Raw genomic sequence first — 23,032 nt, 5'->3', positions numbered from 1 at the left:
TCTTCTAATCCATGAGCATAAAATATCTTTTCTTTGTGTCCTCTTCAATTTCCTTCAATTTCAAATCATTGAAGGTACACATCAATTGTTAATATGAAGTCTAGTTTACCAGAGGGTGGTATTCTATTTGTTGCTACAATTAGGAAAGGGCTGCCCCTACCAGCTATTATAGTAGATGACTGCTGGCAGTGTGCTCAGTCTTTAGGTCATTTTCTCAATGAGCAGTAGAGACATGAGTAGAGATCTGTCAAATTGCTCTCCATTCCTTCCCAAACATTTTGGATCTTACGGCTGGAGGGAGCAGGGCATATATATTTAAGAAGGCATATTGAGGGGTGCCTGGGTGGCTCAGTCAGTTAAGCATCTGCCTTCAGCTCATGTCATGGTCCTGGGATTGAGCCCCATATCAGGCTCTCTGCTCAGCAGGGAGTCTGCTTCTCCTTTTGCCCTTCACCCTGCTCATGCTCTCTCTCACTCTCTCTCTCAAATAAATAAATGAAAAATCTTTTTAAAAGAAGGCATATTGGATATTACAGATTTTATAAAAACAAAAAATTCTTACAATGAAATTATAAATTGCAAAAATGGGCAAAAACTTGACTCAGGTCAATATTCACAGATTTTGTGGTTTCAACTGGGGGTGGGGAAGACATAACATTTCTAGAGGCCATTACATTTTTGTTCAGTTTTCATAGCTATGGACAAACATGGATTTAGCAAAAAGAAACAAATTTTTTGAGATACATGGCTTGAGATGATTTTTAAATCAGCCCTAAACATTCTTAGTACTGTGACTTACAGTTTAGGCTTTGCACCTTGACTCCTGAATATACTATTAGAAGCCAACTGCACTGCTTTTTTTTTTTTCCCCTCTATTTTACCCTCAGAGTTTTGCAGGAATTCTGGGAACACTGGCCAGATGGGAAAATACACTTACTGGAGATTCCTGAGATGATTCTAAAACCCTCCTGAAATAAACAGCAGTACAGCAGTAAATTTTGAAGATAACATCTGCCAGGGAAAATATATCTTTGAGATGCCCTGTGAGTAGTAAGTCTCTGTAATATTTGAAAGTGAAAGGAAAATGAGATCTGGAAGCCCAAAAAAAATCACACGTTTTGGTAGCTGCTATACGGTGGTGTGCTGGGCCTGCGTCAACTCAGACCAACTTGCAAGAGTCTGTTTTGAACATCCCTACCCAACAGCTTCAAATCAGTCATGATAGGAGTCGTTATTAGAAATGACAAATGCTACAAATCAACCCCCTCACCCCCACCTCCAAACATGATTGTTACACATTTACTAACATTTATGGAGAAGGCAAGGAGTATTGCCTAAGACCTTTATTTTTGAGTCTTCCATGTAGTAAGAGAGCCATGGTTTACTGTTTTATTCAATAAGTTTCTCCATAATGTTTATGGTGGAGATTTTGTTTTCAATCTGATTAAAATGGTGTCCCTGTAATGTTTTATGATGTTTTAAGTTGGATCTTGGATCTATGTTTTAATACCTGGCAGAGAGAGGTCTTAGGTAATATGAGGTAAGAGTATTTAACCAGGTACTTACCAGCTGGCTCCATGCTCTCAGCTTTTAATACTGGCAGGGTTTCCCCAGCAGGGGTTCCAGAGTCACTGAAATGTGATGGCAATACTCATGCACCCAGTCTCCCTCAACCTCTTGACTCTTTCCCTTTGAGATTCATTGTATCTCTTCCCTCATCCTTAGCCACAAAGCCATGCATCAGAGTCAGTTTTATATATATGCATCTTTTTAAATAGCTTTATTGAGATATAACTGACATACAAAGAACTGCACATACTTGATATGTATAACTTAGACATATACAAACACCCATGATACCATCACCACCAAGGTAATAAATCTCTCCAATACCTCCCGAAGTTTCCTTGTGTCCCTTTTTTTGTTTGTTTTTTGTGGTTTTTTTTTTTTGTGGTTTGTTTGTTTGTGGTAAGAAGCCTTAACGTGAGAACTACCTTGAAGTAACTACGGAAAATAGTATGGAGCTCCCTCCAAAGATGAAAAGTAGAACTACTATATAATCCAGGAATCCCACTTCAGGATCTTGAATATGTATCTTCACTCCCATGTTCATGCAGCATGATTCACAATAATCAAGATACGAAAACAAACCAAGTGTCCACCAATTGATGAATGGGTATTAAAAACATGGTATATATACAAAATGGAATATTATTCAGCCTTTAAAAAGAAGGAAATTCTACCATTTGCGATGTGGATGTACCTGGAGGACATCACACTAAATGAAATAAACCAGTTGCAGAAGAATAAATACTGCATGATTCTACTTATATGAAGAACATAAAATAGTCACTCACAGAAGCAGAAAGTACAATAGTGGTTTCCAGGGGTTGGAGGTTGGGGAAAATAGGGAATTTTTGTTCAATGGGTATAAAGCTTCAGTTATGCTAGATGAATATGTTCTAGAGATCTGCTGTACAACAGAATACCTATAGGTGTTGATGAAATGGTATTGTGTATGTGTACGTCCTTCTCTTACACAACCACTCACCTCCATTCCCCTCCTTGCAAACTATGACTGTGTCCCATCAGCCACAGGGAAAGTACCATTTGGTAATTATTTGGTTAATTTGATCTAGGCAATAGAGTTAGGGAAGAATAATCCCTCTTGTCCTCACAGGGTGATGACACTGGACTCTCAGCTACAGCAGGGAAGGGGACCCCGGAGGAATCAATTTGTTCCTGACATATCCAAAATGTACAACAGAATAAACCCCAAGAGGGGCGCCTGGGTAGCGCAGTCGTTAAGGCGTCTGCCTTTGGCTCAGGGCGTGATCCCGGCCTACCGGAATCGAGTCCCACATCGGGCTCCTCTGCTGTGAGCCTGCTTCTTCCTCTCCCACTCCCCCTGCTGTGTTCCCTCTCTTGCTGGCTGTCTCTCTGTCCTATAAATAAATAAAATCTTTAAAAAAAAAAAAAAAAAGAATAAACCCCAAGAAAACAAAACTCTATACAAAAGCCAACAGAATCCTGGGCACTGGCCTCAATCAAAATGTAGTCTGTGTGTAGTTATGCTGCTGCCCTCAGGAAAGCTAGCACAGGACAGAGAGCATCCTGACAGGGACAATCACACAATGAAGGAGTTATGGGAGGTGTTGGGAGAGGCCTCCCCTGTGGACTGCAATCAGGAAGACAGGGAGGAGAGAAGATCAACAACTCGTGCCTCATTAGGGCAAGGAAATGTAGGAAAAGTGAAAGGACTAGATAGCCGATAATAGGCAGTAAATTTGTGGGAATTTTTAGCCTGTGAGGTGACAGAAGTTGAATCAAAAAGATTTAAATAAATTTAAAAGTTGACAAAGATAGAAAGGAGGAAAACTCTCAAAAATATTCCTCATTTCTGAGGAGGAATTTAGAATAAATTTCATTCTCTTCATAAACTATTCTTCTCTTTTCAGAACAAACTACATCATGGCCCTTATGCATACAGAAATTCCCATGGTATGTACATAGAAATGGAGTTCACCCTTTCCTGGAACATAAAATTAAGAAACATTATCCAGAATTAAAAGCATATTTTATTACCCTTGGAAATAACAAATCTAACACGTCTCCATAGGTGAGTAATGCATGAATTTCTTCCAAAATCAATAATCAACCACAAACCTTTGGCTGGCCTAGAAAAGGTTTAAAGGCCGAGAATATTAAGAGACTTAAAATAGCAAGTGTTGCAGATCACATGTCCACACAAGACCACTCTATGATTTTAGGGAAAATGACCTACATATGGTCGAGGATAGTGTTTTATTCTATCTACTTAATCTATCACATAAATCACCTCTTGTGTCTCCTAAATTATGTGATCTTTATCTCTCTAAGGTAGCTTAATCTGCATGTTGGTATATTTTATCCATGCAGGAGCTCTTTCTGTTCCCATTAAAATCTAACTAGAGAACAGAATATAACACTTTTGAATGAAAGTAGGAAGACAGCAACCTAAATGCCAGGGGGCTGCATTTCTAAGGTCTCAGCCCAGAGAGGGCAGAACACAAGATCAGTTAGCTTCTGTTTGCATATGAGAAAGCTAGAGCCAAGCGAGGGGGGGCAACAGAGCCAAAATGTGTATGTAGATCCCATAAATCCAGTATAGCAAAGCAACTTAATGCCCTGACCCAAACAGTTTCCCGTTCGCCGATGGCTGATGCCGCACTAACAGGGTAGCAACAGGGAAAAGGAACGCCTGCAATTCTTCATTTATTTGATGTCTACCTTTCATTCTCCAGTGTCATCTACGATGTGGTTCTCAAATTTGACCACACATTGCAATCCCCTGGGGAGTTTTAGAAACTAATGATGTGGGGCTCCTGGGTGGCTCAGTCATTAAGCGTCTGCCTTCGGCTCAGGGCGTGATCCCAGCGTTATGGGATTGAGCCCCGCATCAGGCTCCTCCACTGTGAGCCTGCTTCTTCCTCTCCCACTCCCCCTGCTTGTGTTCCCTCTCTCGCTGGCTGTCTCTGTCAAATATACAAATAAAATCTAAAAAAAAAAAGAAAGAAAGAAAGAAAGAAACTAATGATGTCTTGGTCCCAGTGACAGAGATTCTGGTGGAATTGTTCTGAGGTACAGCCTAGGCATCAGGATTTTTAAAAAGTTCCACAGTTGGTTATAACAGGTAGCTGAAGTTGAGAGTGGCTGATTTACCTAGACTGTCTAGGTAGTGCTTCTCGAATTTTAATGTGTGAATCACCTGTGGATCTTGTTAAAATACGGGTTTTCATTTAGTAGGTCTGGAGTGGGGCCTGAGATTCTGCATTTCTAACAAGCTCCCGGGTGATGCTGATGCTTCTGTGGTCTAGAAACCAGATTGGGAATAACAGGGCCCCAGAGTTGCCTTCACTAAAGTCCTGAGGCAGCATCCACTTCACCTGCTTAGAAATGCAAATCTTCGGGCCCAACCCCAGACCTGTTGAATCAGAAACAGCAGGGTGGGGTTGGGACCAGGGACAATCAGCACTTTTAACGAGCCCTCCAGGTGGTTTGCCTGTGAGCTGACCTCTGGTCAGAACTTGCTATTCAAAGTGTGGTTATCAGACCAGCAGCATCAGCAGGAGCATCACCAACGACTTTCTAAGGTCAATGCACGATTTCAGACTTCCTGAACCAGAATCTACATTTTTTTAAAAAAAGATTTATTTATTTATTAGAGACACTGAGAGAGAGCAAGAGAGCTCAAGCGGGAGGGGCAGAGGGAGAGGGAAACTCAAGCAGACTCCACACTGAGCCTGTTGCCCAACTCAGGGCTGGATCTCACATCCTTGAGATCACCACCTGAGCTGAAACCAAGAGTCAGACGCTCAACCAACTATGCCACCCAGGGGCCCCCAGAATCTACATTTTAATAACAACATATCAGGTGATTTCTATGTATATTAAAGTGTAAGAAGCACAAGAATCTTGGCAAATTTCCTTCAAGACCCTTGCCCAGAACAATGATAAAACATTCATTTGAAAAAAAAAATAACAATATTGATTATAATTGTGATAGTATGTGGCAGGTTTCTTTTTAATTATAAAAAGAATCTTGTTTATAGTGACAAGTTTTAAAATCTGGCAAAGCCTAATCAAACAAATGGAAACCACACATGATCCCACCATGTGGAGAAAACTATTAAAAACTGTTTACTCCTCCATCAAATAACAGTGTTTCTAAAGAGAGAATAAAAATAAATTATCGTAAGAGATCATTTTATCCTGCTCAAACAGAAACTTGGCAATGTTTTAACTGCAACTCAGACCCCTCAGATCTTGCCCAATGTGGCAAAAACATGAAGCTGTTGTTGAGAAGAATGTTGGTGACTAAAGGGGATGACATCACATCCGGTTCCTATGGTCATCTTGGGAATATGAAACCTCCTTGCCACAATTCAGAATGTTGAAACCAAGCTATTCTGTTCTGCTGCTACGTTAGAAGTTCAGAACTCACAGACTTAAAAATACCAGCCAGTAATGAAAAGCAGGGCGGCCTCATTTAAGTTACCAGCAGTGAATAAATTCCCAGAAAGTTGAAACACTGATGTGTACTGGTGACCTTTAAATATATAATGAGTAAATAGTTTGGAAAAACAGTAATTCACATGGGTCTCAAATGTATTCTCTTTCAATCTATAACAGATCAGTGTGTTCTCTGTCAGAGAAGGCAGACTGTTAAAATTTTAACAAACCGCGCCGCCTAGAACTTCTACAGCCAGAGCCGTCAAATCAGAAGCCTAGCAAAAGAAATGGGAACCTTCACATAGAAACTGAGATTCCCAGCTTCATATTCAGCCAGACCGGGGAAAGCTAAGAACATAAATTTCTTTAGTGGCTCTTTCTCTAGAAGACTGAAACTCCGTGCCAAGCAATCCAGCCTATCTATCAGCGTTGGAAGAAGCAGCAGGACAACAAATCCATTGCTTCTGTGCAAACAGAAAAACCGAACACAGTGGTGGAAAGTAAGACAGTTTGAGAACCAGAAGATGGAGAATTTTGGGGAGTCAGGATTGGGCATTATAGTAAGAAGGACATGTCACAGGCTAGTTATCTGGAGCCTTTGGAAAATGCACAAGGCTGTGTTTATATTTTAGTGAAATAGTGGCTGTGCATTTACATATTGGCATATATATGTTTTGCTGTAAGACACTTTTCTTATACTTCTTCATGTTTCTTTATATCATGGTAATCTGTATTAGTTTATATGTATAAACAGATTTGTATGTTCCACGAATTTCATTTCAGACAAGCAAAAGATTACAAAATAGTTTTAGAAAAAGGTCACTGGGTTTGTTAGAACCTGTGAGACTGATTAATTACCTTATCATCAATATAAATATAATAATATAAAAATAACAATTTCATTGCCATGACCTCAATACAACAACAAACAATGTTAGTTTTATCCCAAATTTGGAAAATATGTTTGAGATATGCAAACTGAAAACCAGTTCATGTGATATATACTGTTGGAAACCAAAAATGAGACAGCCCCAGAGGTTTGGGGACAGCCAAACTGTAGAGAAGTGACATTAACATAAAATGTTATGAGTCAAAAAAAACCCACAAACAACCACAACATGATTTCAGTACAACTCCAACTTGAAAGTCACAGGGGTAGCTTTTGACATACAACTGAGCCCCATCTCACATGGGTAACTTTATCCAGAGAGCTTTAAAGTTAGGGTTATTATTTATTCACAACAGTTAATATGGAGATCAGCTAGTATAAAATTAGAGTAGTCTGGAGAGGTATACTTTGCAAGTGGAACAGAAATATTAGTCTAGAGTTAGCTTCAGAATAGGGAAAAATTTAATAAGCCCCTTAAGTAATTTTGGGAAGAGGGAGGTACTTTCACATTGTCATATTATCTGTTTTTCTTTTTGTCACTCATGAAATTAATTACCTTAATCATGCAAAATAACAATATGTAAGACAATATCGAACTGTGCTCAACTGAAACATCTTTTTTTTAATTTGAGAGAGAGAGAGAGTGCACAAGCGGGGAGAGGGGCAGAGGGATAGCTCTTCAAGCCGACTCCCCGCTGAGTGTAGAGCTCAATCCCATGACCCATGAAATCGTGACCTGAGCAGAAACCAAGAGCCAGAGGCTCAGCCACCTATGCACACCTAAAAGCAATTTTAAAAGGATGTGTCACAGCCCTGCTTTGCTGCCTTTGAGTACTTGCAAAATATCGATGTATGTCCCTGTTAATGGCCAGGCAGCAGAACATAAGGAACTCTGACCCAACATAGCAGTGCCCTTGGTTTGCACTTAACTTCCCCCACATCTTGGCTATGTTAGGACAGGAGAATACTAGAATCTGAGTAGAAACTCCTCAGGAACAGAATCCTTAAGGGTCAAAAGAAGAAATGGAATCATTCCCTACTTACGAGATCTCTAACACAGTAGCTGACCACATTAGCCTTGAGACACAAAAGCAGAAGCAGAGATTCTTTTTTTTTCCTTTTTTAAAAATTTATGTATGTATGTATGTAATTTCTATACCCAACTTGGGGTTCAAATTCATGACCCTGAGATCAAGCGTCTCACATTCCTCCAACTGAGCCAGACAGGTGCCCCTGGACATCCATTCTTTTTTGTTCATTTGTTTGTTTTTTTAGTTTCAGAAGTAGAGATCAGTGATTCATCAGTCTCGTATAAAGAAGCAGAGATTCTAAAGAGGACTGGAGCAAAAGCTGAGATGTCCAAGGGCCTCCAACCAGCTGCAATGTCATTCACCACATTCTCTTACCCAGTGGTCCTTAGCTCTACATTAGAATCACCCAGAGAGTTTTCAAAATAAAATCTGATGCCTGTCTTGTATCCCCAACCAATGAGATAAAAATTTCTGTGATTGGGACGCAGACATTTGCATTTTCAAAGCCCCTAGGTGATTACAATGTTCACCCAAGATGAAGAGAACTATTGCCTTAGCCATATCCCAAGAATGAAACTTAACACAAAGAACTGTAATAAGCTTCACAAATCATATGTAGTAATTGTTATCACTACCATCTAGAGCTATTCAATACTGCCCTTAAATTAAGTTCAGAATTTGCTGGCTTGGCCATTGGATCAGATGGGAAAAATCAGCTAAACAAAACACAATTCTTTGATGGAAATTTAGCTTTTTGCCAACCGCATGTTTGAGTATTTGTGGCCCAACTTCAAATGAAAACAGGTTTTTTTTTTTTTTCTAACTGAATCATGATATTCACAATATATAGCTTGACTGACAGTGCTTGTGGGCAAGTGAACAACTTTAGAGATTCCTTTTTGCTTGAAAGTACACTGAGGACATTTATTTTATTCATTTCCAGAACAGGACTCTGAAAGCTGGGCTTGATTCTTGCTTTAAACAATCTGTGGGATTTGGAGCACAACCCAAAACTATCTAGATTTTAATTTTGTTGACTCTAACTAAAATAAGTTTGGACTGAATGACCTCAAAGATCTTTTCCATCTCTTAATGTTCCAATTCAATAATATATAGTTTTCTCCCCCTTCCTAAGGCATGTGCCCTCAAATCACTTAGATTCATATGGTGATACCAATTATTTTCACTACTTAGGCCATACATTAATGGTAATGCGTTACACAATAACTTGATCGTTTTTTGCATGGTATACAAGAAGTACCAAAATTACTAAGCTTTTCACAAAAGACAGCACAAAATTTAAGTGTCATCCATCCATTAAGTGTGAAGAGACATCTTCAACAGAGACCAAGAGACTATCCACTTTCTAATATAAACATCACTTTTCTGTAAAAAATTATTGCCTTAGGAGGCACTCACTGAAGGGAAATTACTGGCCCTGGAGGCAAAGATGTGATAAGATAATGATTTCTAGTCTTTCATTTTGGCCAAATGGTAAATAAGCCACAAATGAAATAACTTTGGCACTATTAATTCTCAAAAGCAGATTTAGGCAGAGACTTCAATAAGCCTGAAATCAGCACTTAATTTTTCATTTTCTCTTTTCTGGGAGCCTTCAATGGAACAGTTTCAATTCTCAATTTAAGATAGGTTGCCAAAAACTGATTGAAAAAACATGGTGCATGAGAAGATGTTTAGGTAGGTTTAAAAAAAAAACAAAACCTGGATACAACCATTGCTTGAAAGGAAAATGACTTTTGCACCATACTTTATCCTTTTAATAGAAAAAGACTCTTTTCTTTTTAGACTTTGGAACAACTTGATACCTAAAAATATGTATTTTTGTTGTTGATTAGATATTTTGAGAAGTGTAGGTCAAAGCTTGGAAGTTTAAGAACTACATTTCACATGAAAATAGTTTGCATAGTTTCCACATTCTCTTTTCTTTTCCCATTTCCCTTAATAATATTGGATTTTAAAGCTATGCTGCTTTTTGTCTTCATATTCTCAGACATGGCTGATCTTACCTTTAAATTGAGAAATTCAAAGAAATAATGTTAGAAGAGGTATGTATTTTCTAATCTACATTTGTCTAAGATTTCAGATCTCCTCTTCCTATTTGATCAAGTTACTTCATCTGGTGTTTCTTGAAATAAGATTACTATCTTAGGCTCAAAATTGATGATACAAATATGATAAATTTTTGAGTAAATAATTCTTTCACAACTACAAAGTCTTTAAGGTGCCAAAAGAAGAAAACATTGCTCTTCTGATTTATTCCTATTACATATTCAACAGGCTACCGACCAGAACTGAAACCAGATGAAGAGGAATTGGATCTCCAATTTGAAGTGTGATATTTGGTTAAAAGGTAAGTTTTCACTACTCTAATCTAATTTGAATCATTTTGAATCCGGTTTGTTAAATTTAGAACTGCACTGAATTAATTTATGTTGGACTGAACCGTTTTCAACAATTTTCTCACGATCTTAGCCTTGTCCATGCCTGCTTGTTAAATAAGAAATGCACTGTTTGCAAGAATGGTACACAGGCATGGAAGTATAGGGATGATTTTAAAAAGGCGGAGGAGGTCAATATTAACCATCATTTTGTAGAGAGATATGAAATGCAAGAGATGATCAGAATCTGGGGACCAAGAGTCAAGTCAGGAAACCAGAGATTGTATGAAACTTTTCTAAGCCCTGGACACAATCCAGGTTCATTGAGAAAAGCAGGGAAGTTATAGATGACACCCGTAACATCTAGAATTCCAGGGAAAGGGCCTGTTCTGTTCCAGGGTATAGAAAACTTCGCAAATAATTATGCAAACTCTTCCAAGTACTTTCACTGAAATGAAGACATGATGAGGAGCCCAGGGTTTAAACAACAATTTTGGGTATGCTGTACAGCTAAATGCTTCTTGTAGGAAGTATGCTGTTTTGTCTGAGATCGACGATGTCCTATAAAAGAGTAACCTGGACCATCATGGTCAGTCTACCACCATGACTATGATGGTGTCAAGAACTTGTGATGAAAGGGAATTAAAAATAAATTTTAACAATACCATTCCCCAAAGCACTTAGGAATCAACAATGCCTGTGGTGATTCAGAAACATCTGAGATTCATGTTAACCTGGCTCAGCAAAGTGAGTAGTGACATAGAAGAGTGCCAACATCCCTGGCAGCATGGGTGACCCTTCACTATATGTTGAGTTCTGCAGCTTTCAGGGCAGCTCCAGACTCTGCCAGGTAGTGTTGTCACAGGTCTGTGCAGTGTAGAAAGATATGAAATGCAAGAGATGATCAGAATCTGGGGACCAAGAGTCAAGTCAGGAAACCAAAGATTGTATGAAACCATGCCTGTTGTTTCCTCCGCTTCCCAAAGGTTCACTAATACACAGGCTTGCCTTAAACAGACCTCAAGGGGTGCCGAGGTGGCGCAGTCTGTTAAGTGTCAGACTCTTGGTTTCAGCTCGAGTCTGATCTCAGGATCTTGAGATCAAGCCCTTTGTGGGGCTCCACATTCAGCGGGGAGTCTGCTCGGGTTTCTCTTTCCCTCTCCTCTTTCCCCCTCCTCTCTGTGCTTGCACATGTGTGTGCACTCTCTCTCTTAGTGAAATAAATAAATAAATCTTTTAAAAAATTTAAAAAAGAGCAAAGACCTCAAAACCTGTTTAAATCAGTTAGGACTATTTTGAGACAAGTTCATTCAAGGTTTGAAATGGTGAACTAAAATATTAACTGTAGCTAGTTCTTAAAAGGTCTGTTGTTCTTGAATAAATGACTACTTCTGGAGAGGTATTATAGGTTATATTGCTGAAACCTTACCTTAAAAAAGGTCATTAATTCATAAATAAATGAATCAGAGACTGCAGTCAATGCATAATTCTCCAAATAGCCACATTGCTGACCTTCCTTTACTGAACAACAGCCTTTATCAAATTTGCCCAAATTTCAAGATCTTTCTAAACCACATTTGTTCTTGTATGTCATTTTCAGTATGATGTTTAGCATCTGTTGCCTGTTTATAGGAAATGCATGCATGTGGCACTGCTTATATGCAGCATGTAAGCTTACTAAAACAGATTTCATCAAATGGGAATCAAGTCAAGGTGAAATTTTATTCAAGGACATTTGTTCATTTCCAATCATTTTGCTTGTGAAATAATCATTGCAGGTTAATCAAATAAAATGATCTCAAGCTATTCCAAGCAAGAAAAAGCTTGACCATTGCTCATATCTCAGAAACATCAATTCCATGTAAGAAAAGTTTGGGATGTTTTTTGCTAAAAGAGCTAAATCAAAACTGCTGACTTCGGGGCGCCTGGGTGGCACAGCGGTTAAGCATCTGCCTTCGGCTCAGGGCGTGATCCCGGCGTTGTGGGATCGAGCCCCACATCAGGCTCCTCCGCTATAAGCCTGCTTCTTCCTCTCCCACTCCCCCTGCTTGTGTTCCCTCTCTCGCTGGCTGTCTCTATCTCTGTCAAATAAATAAATAAAATCTTTAAAAAAAAAAAAAACAACTGCTGACTTCAAGCCTTAAAATTAGTCATAGATTTTTGAGACCCAAACCAGTCTATGCCACGTGGATTACACACAGTAGATACTGTGAGAGAAATCAGATTTTTAAGAACTTCATGTATGTGAAATAAACAGCATAACTTAGTAATATGAACTAGTAATGGCACAGAAGTAATTTAAACCTACTGTACAAACTGGGAGGAACTAATATGTAGAGTGATTTCTCTTTTGAAAATGGGAGTAAGGTCTAATTGTAAACTTTAGGGGCTTTTTGCTAAATTGAAGTTTCATTGTATTCTTTCCCTTTGCCCAAAGAAACTAGTACTGAGTACAAAGAAACTAGCAAATATTTGAGTATCTGTTAAAATAAAGATTGCATCAGTCATATGTTTGAGGAGCTATCAGGCTTACCTTTACCTGACTGGAAGTGCAGACTGGGGTCATGATAGGGAGAATACAAGAGGGGAGCTTCATGACCAAAAACTCAGGGCTCTCTGCTCTCCCGAAATTATCCATGTGGGGGTCTCAAAGCACAGAAATCCCACCAACACACTTCCAGCCTAAAAAGAAGAATGGAGCAGGTCGGGACTGTATGAAGCAGCCTTAGCCCAAAGGGTCCCCATTAATCCGTGGGTTCTGTCCTCATGTATCATTCTAACCCTTCTTACTGTATTTTCTAAGCTTATTTATATATTCTATAGTAAGAGTTTAGTTTGCTCCTGTGGTAAATTATTTTCTTTTTAACTCTTTTATTTTCTTTCATCTTTTTGTTTCGAGTCTTTATTGTCTCATCTCTAACTTTCGCCATATTTTATTAATTCCCTTTGTTTTTGCCACTTTATATAAAGTGCTTATTTTATGCCACTTTATCTTACTGTTTCATTTGATTATGTTATCTTGGTTATTTTTATCATCTACTTTAAGATATAATTCTTGTTTTCTTTTAAATATTACCCAACTTTTATAAATGGCAAGCAGAAATACTGGCTAAAAGGATGGATCTGGGAGGTCGATCTGGGCCCTGAGCAAGAAATGTTGAGATATTTTTCCCTCTTAAGAGTTTTACAACATCTCTTCCAGATCTCCACAATTAATTCCTGAATTCCCACCCAACATAAATCTTTTGACTGTGAAATCAGTCTGAAAAGAGAGTTTGACTACCATCGTGAACCCTTTATGCTAAGGAACCCAACCAGCCTACAAGCCAAAAATATCCCCTCAGCATCAGGATAATATGCCCCTGTGGACAGCACACATGAAAAACCAAATTACCAAATTTGGTCTTCCTCCCTCACAAATTAGCCAATCCATTTAAGGAAACCGAGAAAACTTCATGATTTCTGGTCTATTAAACTGTTGGATTCTGGGTAAATTCTGGGGGAAAACCACAGTTTGCCAGGAGAAAGATGGTCACAGGAGTTGGGACCAGAAGGAGGTCAGGCAGTTCCAGTCAAAGGAAGAAACTGGCTCACATTCTCCAGCCTTTATCCTGGTTTCCCTCTATAAGCAGACTGTCTTTCTTGTTTTTCTCTTGCTACTTCATAACAGGATCATTCAGAATACTCAAATGACATAAAGTTCTAAGCAAGAAAGTGAAAACTCATTTGATTTCCCACCACCCTGAAATAATCACCATTAACACTTAGTGGCCATCTTTTCATGTGTCTCCTTATACACAAATACCCATGGACATACAGCATTTTAGATAAATGATAAGTGATATTATATCTTGAATGTTTTTAAAACATGTTGTCTGTTTTCTTACTATTTCTTTCTTTTATGTTTTGGCTTGTCTTACCCTTTCCCATTTCCTTCTATTCTCTATACACTTCTATACACATTCCTGACTAGCAACCCATGTTAACAAACTTGTTTAAAACTTATATGTTTACATATATGCTCATAAACATATATACACACATGTGCACACACACATAGACATACCTACACCCCAGGAAAGGCTAGGTTATGCTGCTGTAACAAATGACCCCAAAATATAAACAGCAGCCATTTATTTCTTGATCATGATATACTTCCATTTTAGGCTGGCTGCAGTCCTGCTCCCAGTTAAATTTCCTCCTACATCCTGGCTGATGGGAGGGTATTGCAGTTGTGGTGGCAGAAGGAAAAATAATATGGTGATGCCACTGAGCTAAGATGTAAGACAAGGGGTACCCTGCCCTAGTCCATGCTCTTTAGGAAACACTGATCTGGGCCTTCCTGGCATGTGCTTTCTGATGGAGCAGTCTGAAGGGCCAAAGGGCCATGCCCCCTCTATGTCCCTGTGCCCCCACCACCACCAATCTGGACTGTGCTGCCGATACCGGGATCCCAGAATTCCTGCCCAAATGGGCTCTGTGAGGGCCACTTCCCTGAGGTCATCTGAGGGCAGACAAGATTGTAGGAGCATGTACCCCTTAACCCAAGAGGTAGCCAAGGGTTAGATGTTTGTGGGGAATGATAGAGCTTGAAAATATGGGCTGGACTATTCACAGAAGTGAGCTCAAGTCCCTCATAGTATGACACAGATGGAAATTTAGAGCCCTACTTTATTTTATTTCAGGAGGATAGTCAGTGTGTAGTCCAACTTATAAATAAACTATATATTTCTCTCAGAGTTAAAATATACTTTTTTACATGTAATGGGGATCACTTCTTAATTTTCTATATTATTCTGATCTATTTTTCTGTGTGTATGCCAAAAGCACAATGATTTCATAGGTGGTTCTATTCTGTATTCTAATCTGTAGTAAGGCAACTCCCCTCTCATTAATAATGTTTTTTCTTTTTCCAAAATATTATTAGCAATTCTTGGGTATTAATTTTTCCACATAATTTTTAAAAATCACTTTATGCAATCCATTACAGAAAACTCTGCTGGGATTCTAATAAGAATTATATTATATTTATATACTTACATAACACTGATATTTTTATGTTATCAGTAAGCCCATCCAAGAATAAGTATGTCTTCCACTAAGATGAATTTTTTTCTGAACTTTAATAAAATTCTATACAATTGGCTCTGAATCTTTCTAGTTCCATTTACTGCTAAGTATTTTTATAGTTTTCATTGCTATTGTGAATGAAATGTTTTCCATTTCATTTCCACATTTTTATGGCTCCCATAAAGAAAACTTTTTTTTTTTTTTTACATTTTCTTGTTTTATTACCTTCATTAGGGCCATCAGTACAATGGTAATCGCTGTCAAACTAGTCTCTGACTTTAATTAAAATATATTTTAAAATTTCACCGTATAGAAAGATGTTAGCTTTTGGTTTCTGGCATATGATCTTTATGTCACTCAAATTATTTTTATTCTTTCTCTATTTTGAGTATTCTTTTTAACAGTTGCTGAACTATAGTCCCTTTCTGTTTACTATAGTTCTCTTTCTGCATTGTATTATAAAGGGTCAAATTCATCTCTGAGGAGCAGATAACCAAAAGGAGCAGTGACTTAAAACAGAAAGTTGATTTTCCTGTGTTTGATAAACCTGGGAAGCCAAGGACTGGTAATGACAAACCCACAGTCACTGGAACTTCTCTCCTTCTATCCTATTATTTTGCCACCTCGACATGTGGTGCCGGGTTGCCTCGGGCTCAACCACCATGTTTTAATTCCAGACAGCAGGAAGATGAAGATTCAAAAGTAAAGGGCAAGTTCCCTTCTTTTGATAGGTCTTGTCCAAAGATGCACACACTACTTTTGCTTGCATTACACTGACCAGAACTTAGTCTATGGTCATGCCCTAAATGCTAGGAGGCTGGAAAATACAGTCTTCCACTCTATTTTTTCTGCCTGTTGTGGTTTTAAATGAGTATTTTAGAGGATTCCATTTTCTCTCCTTTCTTAGTAAAACAATTATTTTTCTTTTTTTACTTGTTTTGGTAGTGGCCCTGAAGTTTCTGATACACATTTACAACTAAGCCAAGTCTACTTTCAAAAAGCACCATGCCAATTTGAAGGTACTGTGAGTCCTTATGATAAGAAAATACTCCTAATTCTTCCTGTCTATTCCTTGAATCATCGCTATCATTCATTTCACTTACATATAGGACTACTGAAGCATATAAATATATATACACACAAAAGATATCTACATAAGCATACACAAATACATTGATATTATTTTGAACAAACTTATCTGTTAGATTAAAAATAAAAGGTTTTCTTTTACCTCCATGTATTTCTTCTTCAATGCTCATCCCTTATGTAAATAGGAGTTTCTGACTTCTATTATTCTTTCTCTAAAAAGCTTTTAGCACTTCTTGCAAGGTAGGTCTACAGGCAACAAATTCCCTCAATTTTTGTGTCTGAGAAAGTCTCCATTTCTCCTTCACTTATGAATGATAATTTCACAATTATTAATCATTATTCTAGGCTGGTAGTGTTTTGTTTTGTTTTCCTCTCTCAACACTTTAAATATTTCACTTTGCTCTCTTGTTTGCACTCTCTTATTTCTGAGAAGAAATTGGATATTATTATCTTTGTTCTTCCATAAATAAGGTATTTTTTTTTCTCCCTAGCTTCTTTCGGGATTTTTCTTTCTCTTTGATTTTCTCTAGGTTGCAATGATACACCTAGGTGTAGTTTTTGGCATTTATCCTGCTTGATGTTCTCTGAGCTTCCTGGATCTGCGGTTTGGTCCCTGGCATTCATTTAGGGAAAATCTTAGTCATTATTTCACATATTTCTTCTGCTCTTTTTTCTCTTTCTTCTCTTCTGGTATTCCCATTGTGTTACACCTTTTGTAATTGTCCCACCGTTCTCACCTATTCTGTTCTGTTTTTTGTCTTTCTTCTTTTTGCTTTCCTATTAACATAACTTCAAGCACGGGGATTCTTTCCTCAGCTGTGTCTAGTCTACTAATAAGCCCATTAAAGGCATTCTTCATTTTGATTAGTGTTTTTTTATCTCTAGAATTTCTTTTTTCCTTACAGTTTCCATCTCTCTGCTTACATAGTCCATCTGTTCTTACATGCTGTCTACCTGTCCAATAGAATGCTTAGCATATTAATCATAATTATTTTAAATTGCTAGCCTGATGATTTCAACATACCTACCTGCCATATCTGGTTTTGATGCTTGCTCTTTTCAAATTGCAGGTGGTTTTTGTTTTTGTTTGTTTGCCTTTGGGAATGCCTTGTAATTTTCTCATGATAGCCAGAAATGATGTACTGAGTAAAAGGAACTCCTGTAAATAGGCTTTCAGAAATCGGGGTTGGGGGGGGGGGGTTGGGGGGAAGTGTTCTACCATCCTGTGAGTAGGTCTCTTCTACGGAGACTGTGCCTCTGACTGTGAACTTCACTTGTTTTTTTTTCTCCTGCTTAGGTGGGGCAGGATGGCCACAGTGGGCTGGAGTTAGATATTTCCCTCCCCCCAGGCTAGTTAGGCTCTGGAGAACTAGTTTCCTTGAGGGCAGCTCTTTTAGGAACGGAGTGCTCTTGTGCCACTTGGGTGGCTCAATCGATTGGGCATCTGACCCTTGGTTTCAGGTCTTGAGCTCATAATCCCTGCTCAGTGGGGATTCTGCTTGAAGGATTCTCCCACTCTGCCCCTGCCCCTCCATCCCCCACCACCCGGCCTTGCGCACATGCACATGTGCACACGCCCACTCTCATGCTTACTCTCAAATATTTTTTAAAAATAAAAAAGAACAGAATGCTCTGGCCAGTTTCAAAGTGGTTCCTATTCTCTTCCCCCTGCCAAAAGCATAAGGGAATTTTTCTCCAATATTTACTCTGGGTACCTGGTGAGGCTCCTGGAAGTAAATCGCACAATATTGGGGGAAGGGGGTAGCTATAACTCAGTTCACCAGAGGTTTTTAACTCTCACATTTGTCCTCACTGGACCTCTAGCAATTCTTCTACTACAGCTCAGCACTGGTTGCTGCAGCTGGTTCTGCTTGTGAGTCTGCTCAGGTAAGTGGCAGCACCCTTACTCACCTGTCTCTCCAATCTCTGGGGCCGCGGGGTGCCCTGCGGCCTCCTGTCTCTTATGGATTCAAGTACAGTCATTTTTCAGCCTGTTGTTGTCAGGATGCGGTAGCAACTGTCAGTTCCTTACATGTGGAACCAGAAATCGGAAGTCAGAAATACATTCTTTATTCTGGGAGACCACATATTCAACTAAAATTGGGATTTTTATTACCATCGAACATATGGAGAACATGAGGTAAAACTGACAGCTACTTTCAGAATCATTTACTCCATGACATTTGGATTTTTATTCTTTAAATTGCTTAATGCAGTGAATGACATTGAGAGGTTTCCTGATATGAAAATTATGGGAATGAAAGTTATTTAGTCATACTGTATTATTTTCAATATAGCTCCCTAAAAATATAAATTACAAAATTGAACCCAAGAGTAGAAAGTATGAATATACCATTACCGAAGAAGATGTCATAATACTTGTTAAAGTTCCTTTATTAAAACCATACCCGGATCAGTTGGTTTTATGATTTAGTTTCACCCATACTTCAAAAAATAAAAACAAACATGGGGCACCTGGGTGGCTCAGTCTGTTGAGCGTCCAGCTCTTGGATCCAGCTCAGATCATGATCTCAGGGTCATGAGATCGAGCCCTGAGTCAGGCTCAGAAAAGAGTCTGCTTGAGATTCTCTACCCTCCTTCTCCCTCCCCCTTTGCCGCTGCCTCTGACTTCCTCACAGTTGCTCTCCTCTCTCTCAAATAATTTTTTTAAATTTAAAAATTAAAATAATAAAAACAGACAATTCAATGTCTATATAGGTTTATATCACTACAGACCATAAAAAATGAAATATTCCCAAATCATTTGATAAAGACATCATTTTAATACTAAACCTATTAGAAATTAACAAAAACTGCAGCTCTGTCTCACTTATAAATTTATATGCAAAACTTTTAAGTAAAATAATTATAATGTTCATAATAAAGCTGTTGGTTTAGGAACCAAGAGATGCTCCCACTAGGAATTTGTCAGGTATACCTTACCATGATTTTCAGAGAACCAGATCTGAATGCTGGAATGAATGTGGAGTAATTTAAGCCATAGCTACCAATCTAGAGCTACAACCTCTCCAAAAACTTTGGAAAGTGGACCCTACTCCTCAACTTTTTATGATATTACTTAACTGCTGCAAGCCTCAATTTCTCCACTTGCAAACTTGGAAAAATAGTCGTGTTCTTGGACCAATTCATTAAGATCATATATGTAAGGCATCTATTACATGTTGGGTATAATGAGGAGTGCTGAATATTTTCACATGGCATTTTCCATTGTCTATACCATACAGAAATTTGTGATGCAAAGGCCTATCTTATTAACCTATCTAAAACCATTTGCCAATACAAAATTAATTCTTTTATATCTTAGTTTTGAGTTTCTTTACTTTTTTGGCTTTGTGAGTAAAAAACCTGGCCAATTGGGATAGCTATTTTTAAAATGATTTTCACTTCATTTAAGAATTTATTTCTTGCCCTTCATCCAAAATTACAGGCAGCTTACGAGAGTGTATGAAATACAAAAGCAAAAAGTATACACAGAATTTTTTTTTAATAAAAAACATTGAAAGGATAAAATAAAATCATGAGTCATACAAATAAAAAACCTGCATCACATAGAGTCCTATGAGCTTGCTGTAGTTGGGCCATGTATTTTGCTACAAAATGTCTTGCAGAAAGTGTTGCAAGTTATTAACTAAGCTCCCACTCATTTTGAAACTGAATTTTCTACTTTGGTTCCTATTTTTTGGTCTCTGTGGGTCCTCACCATGATACTCCTCTTATAAAGTGTATGAAGATTATTTTGATGTCTGATAACAATTCAAAAATCTTATAAATTCTGTGTATACTAGGCACTAACTTAAACATGACTTCTTTCAAAAAATCAGAGTGGAATTATTAACGACATTTCCTAAAACTACACAAATGACTGGGGTTTTAGAGGGTTGTTCTATTATGGGCCATTTTCCTAGGTGTTATTGTGAATTAACTAGAAAAACATCTAACCAGTGAGACTTAGAGTTATAACAATTTGAATGATAACTAATAGAAACCTCATTTACATTTTTAATCAGGAAAAATGGTCACAGAAGGCTTAATAGTGAACTTGTCTTTGCTTACTGTCACCATTGATAGGTTTCTCAGGCCATAGTTAAAGTGACTATTTCTCACTCAGTCTGAACTTCACTAAAGCCACCTCCAAGCTTGTGAACCTAACTAGAATACGTAGGTTTTAAGGGTTGGGATGGCTGTGATAGATCAAGGGACTCTCCACAAACTTTGGATGTTTGGTGGATTCCCTTGAGACTTGAGAGAGATTTCTGCCCTCTCATCCATGTTTTACGTTAGGATCCAGCAGGTTTTAGGTTCAATGCCCCTGTTACTATACTCTTAACCATGAGAACTCTGCCAAGAGCCTCGTAAGACTGCTTTCAGCTTTCACTTAACCACCTTTAGCCTTGATTACGAGAACAGAATTTGAATGTGGAGTAAGTTATGAGAGCTTAATGTAAGATCCAACTCTTCATGCAGCTGCAAAATTTGCATTTTAAAACCAACAGAAGAAGGGATCAGGCAGAATGGAATCCAGACAGCAAATTTTAAAGATGGCTTTTAGTTCACTTTCCTCTTTAGCTCATAACTTAAAGAACTAATACTCTAATGTTATTTTGGAGCAGCAGTTGGCAAAATTTTTCTCCGTAAAAGGGCACATAATATTTTAGGCTTTGCAGACAACACTGTCTCTGTTGCAACTACTCAACTTCACCATTGTAGCATGAAAGCAGCCGTAGACAGTACCTAGATGAATGGGCATGGCTGTGTGCCAGGAGAATTTTATTACCAACCTGGCAGACCAGATTGGACTTGCCGGCAGTAGTTTGTGTGTCCCTATTTTGGAAAGACTGTGTCTTTACCCTCCAGGTACAAAATTGCTTTGTATGTTTTTAATGATAAGACAGATTTGTGATTCCGAAATATGAGGTGACTCGCAATTATTTGTCACCAAAATATTAAATTGTTTAAAATATTAACTCTAAATTCTCTAGGCTCCATGTACTAGCACAATTACCATTTCATGGTATCTGAAACACACTACAAACCAGATGATTTCATAAGAAAGAAATTATAGAGGATGATGTTTAAAAAAAGACCTACCCCTTCATAGTTAATAATTTTAAGGACATAGACATTCTTCTAAATTAATGTACAGAATGTTTTTTGCATATCAAGTGTGTTTTAACTTCAAGTTCAGGAAAGTGGTTAAAGAGTAGTAGTTCAAGAAAGTAGTTGAATACAGCTACAAAATCCAGATATGGCTGAAGTGACAATGAATGACAGGGGCTTCCTCTTTAATCTGACTAGAATAGCTAATGGAGCCTGGAACTACCATTGGTTGTTACGATGATTTCCAACATGACATAGTTGTGGGAAGACAAAACATCCTCTAGGGAGACACATGTAAGATCTTGCAGTATTTTTATTTTGGCGGCTCATTTGCTTGCTCCATGCTTTTTTGAGATAAGCCATCTCAGAGGAGAAATAACAGGGAGCTTTATCTAGTTATGGAGCTTTTTAAGATGCCACTCTCCCCTTCCATAAACACCCCAGTGTCGTATTGATAACAGTGCTAGAACTATATTTCCAACCTTTTCTATTCATAGGGAATATTTTGTGACTAGGTGCCCAATTAATCTGTTACAGTGTAGCTTTGTGAGGCTCAGATGTCTTTCATTTTGCTGTTACACCTCTAAATGGGCCAGAGCTTTTTAAAATTTAAAGAGTAAGAAGAGACGTGGGGTGTGCACAAGGGAAAACACCATACACCTTCATACATTGTTGCTGCATTTCAAGTCAACATGATTAAGACATGATTATTCATGAAACAACTTTTTTTCTAAATACTTGAGCTACATTTTCATTTACCTTAAATGATGGCTCTGCTCCAAGATCTGCAATTTTTTTTTCATGTTTTCCATTAAAGACTGCCTTTTCATGACATGTATATCCTTTGAATATTTATAAACTGCCACCATACTCTCCATTCTTCACCTTGAAGCGGAATTCAAATTTTATGGGTACATATTCTACAACAGAATAGGAACAATTAAATGACATAGCACCAACCTGACTCATTTTTTGTTGCTAGGTTCTAAAATCCTTCATCTCATTCCAACAAGAAAGCTTTTAACTTTCTACAAATTTCTAACCATTAACTCTCTCCTTTAGTTCTTTATCCCTTCAAATACTGACGATTCATGTACTCTGAGGCAGCTTGGCAGAATTACAATATATAAATACTGGAAGAATCAGATTCTATGCCAATAGTTGTAAACTAAAGATGCACAGTGATTATTTTCAGAAATAGATGTAGGGAATGTCCACAGATGTTTGGAGTTTAGTCTCTTTGAAAATGTCAGATTTGAGTTATGATGGAAATAAACAAATATCAATGCAACCAAGCAATTAAGACATTTTTCTGTTGGTTATGTTAATACCATGCTATGCTCCCCAAATTGTATGTTTGAAATGTATTATTAACTTCAAGATGGGATATTGGCCAAAAGAGGAAGTACAAATCCACTCAGTGAAAAATAATACCAATATGTTGA

At 38.0% G+C, this 23,032-nt stretch overlaps 1 long non-coding RNA gene across 13 annotated transcripts in view; it reads left to right on the top strand.

Moving 5' to 3' along the window:
* LOC123789206 (uncharacterized) overlaps nucleotides 1-23,032 on the top strand; it is a 122,794-nt gene that overhangs the window by 55,287 nt on the left and 44,475 nt on the right. For 3 of the 13 annotated variants that reach the window (XR_015723951.1, XR_006778718.2, XR_015723950.1), the window contains 2 exons: nucleotides 888-1,043; nucleotides 3,459-10,282. This is a non-coding gene — a long non-coding RNA (uncharacterized LOC123789206). The other 10 variants (XR_015723960.1, XR_015723956.1, XR_015723958.1 and 7 more) reach the window with 10 other exon arrangements.

The sequence above is a fragment of the Ursus americanus genome, chromosome 3 (assembly GCF_024610735.1).
Source record: "Ursus americanus isolate L20-20 chromosome 3, mUrsAme1.1.p, whole genome shotgun sequence".
Lineage (NCBI taxonomy): Eukaryota > Metazoa > Chordata > Mammalia > Carnivora > Ursidae > Ursus > Ursus americanus.
This window is presented reverse-complemented; position numbering and strand designations above follow the sequence as displayed.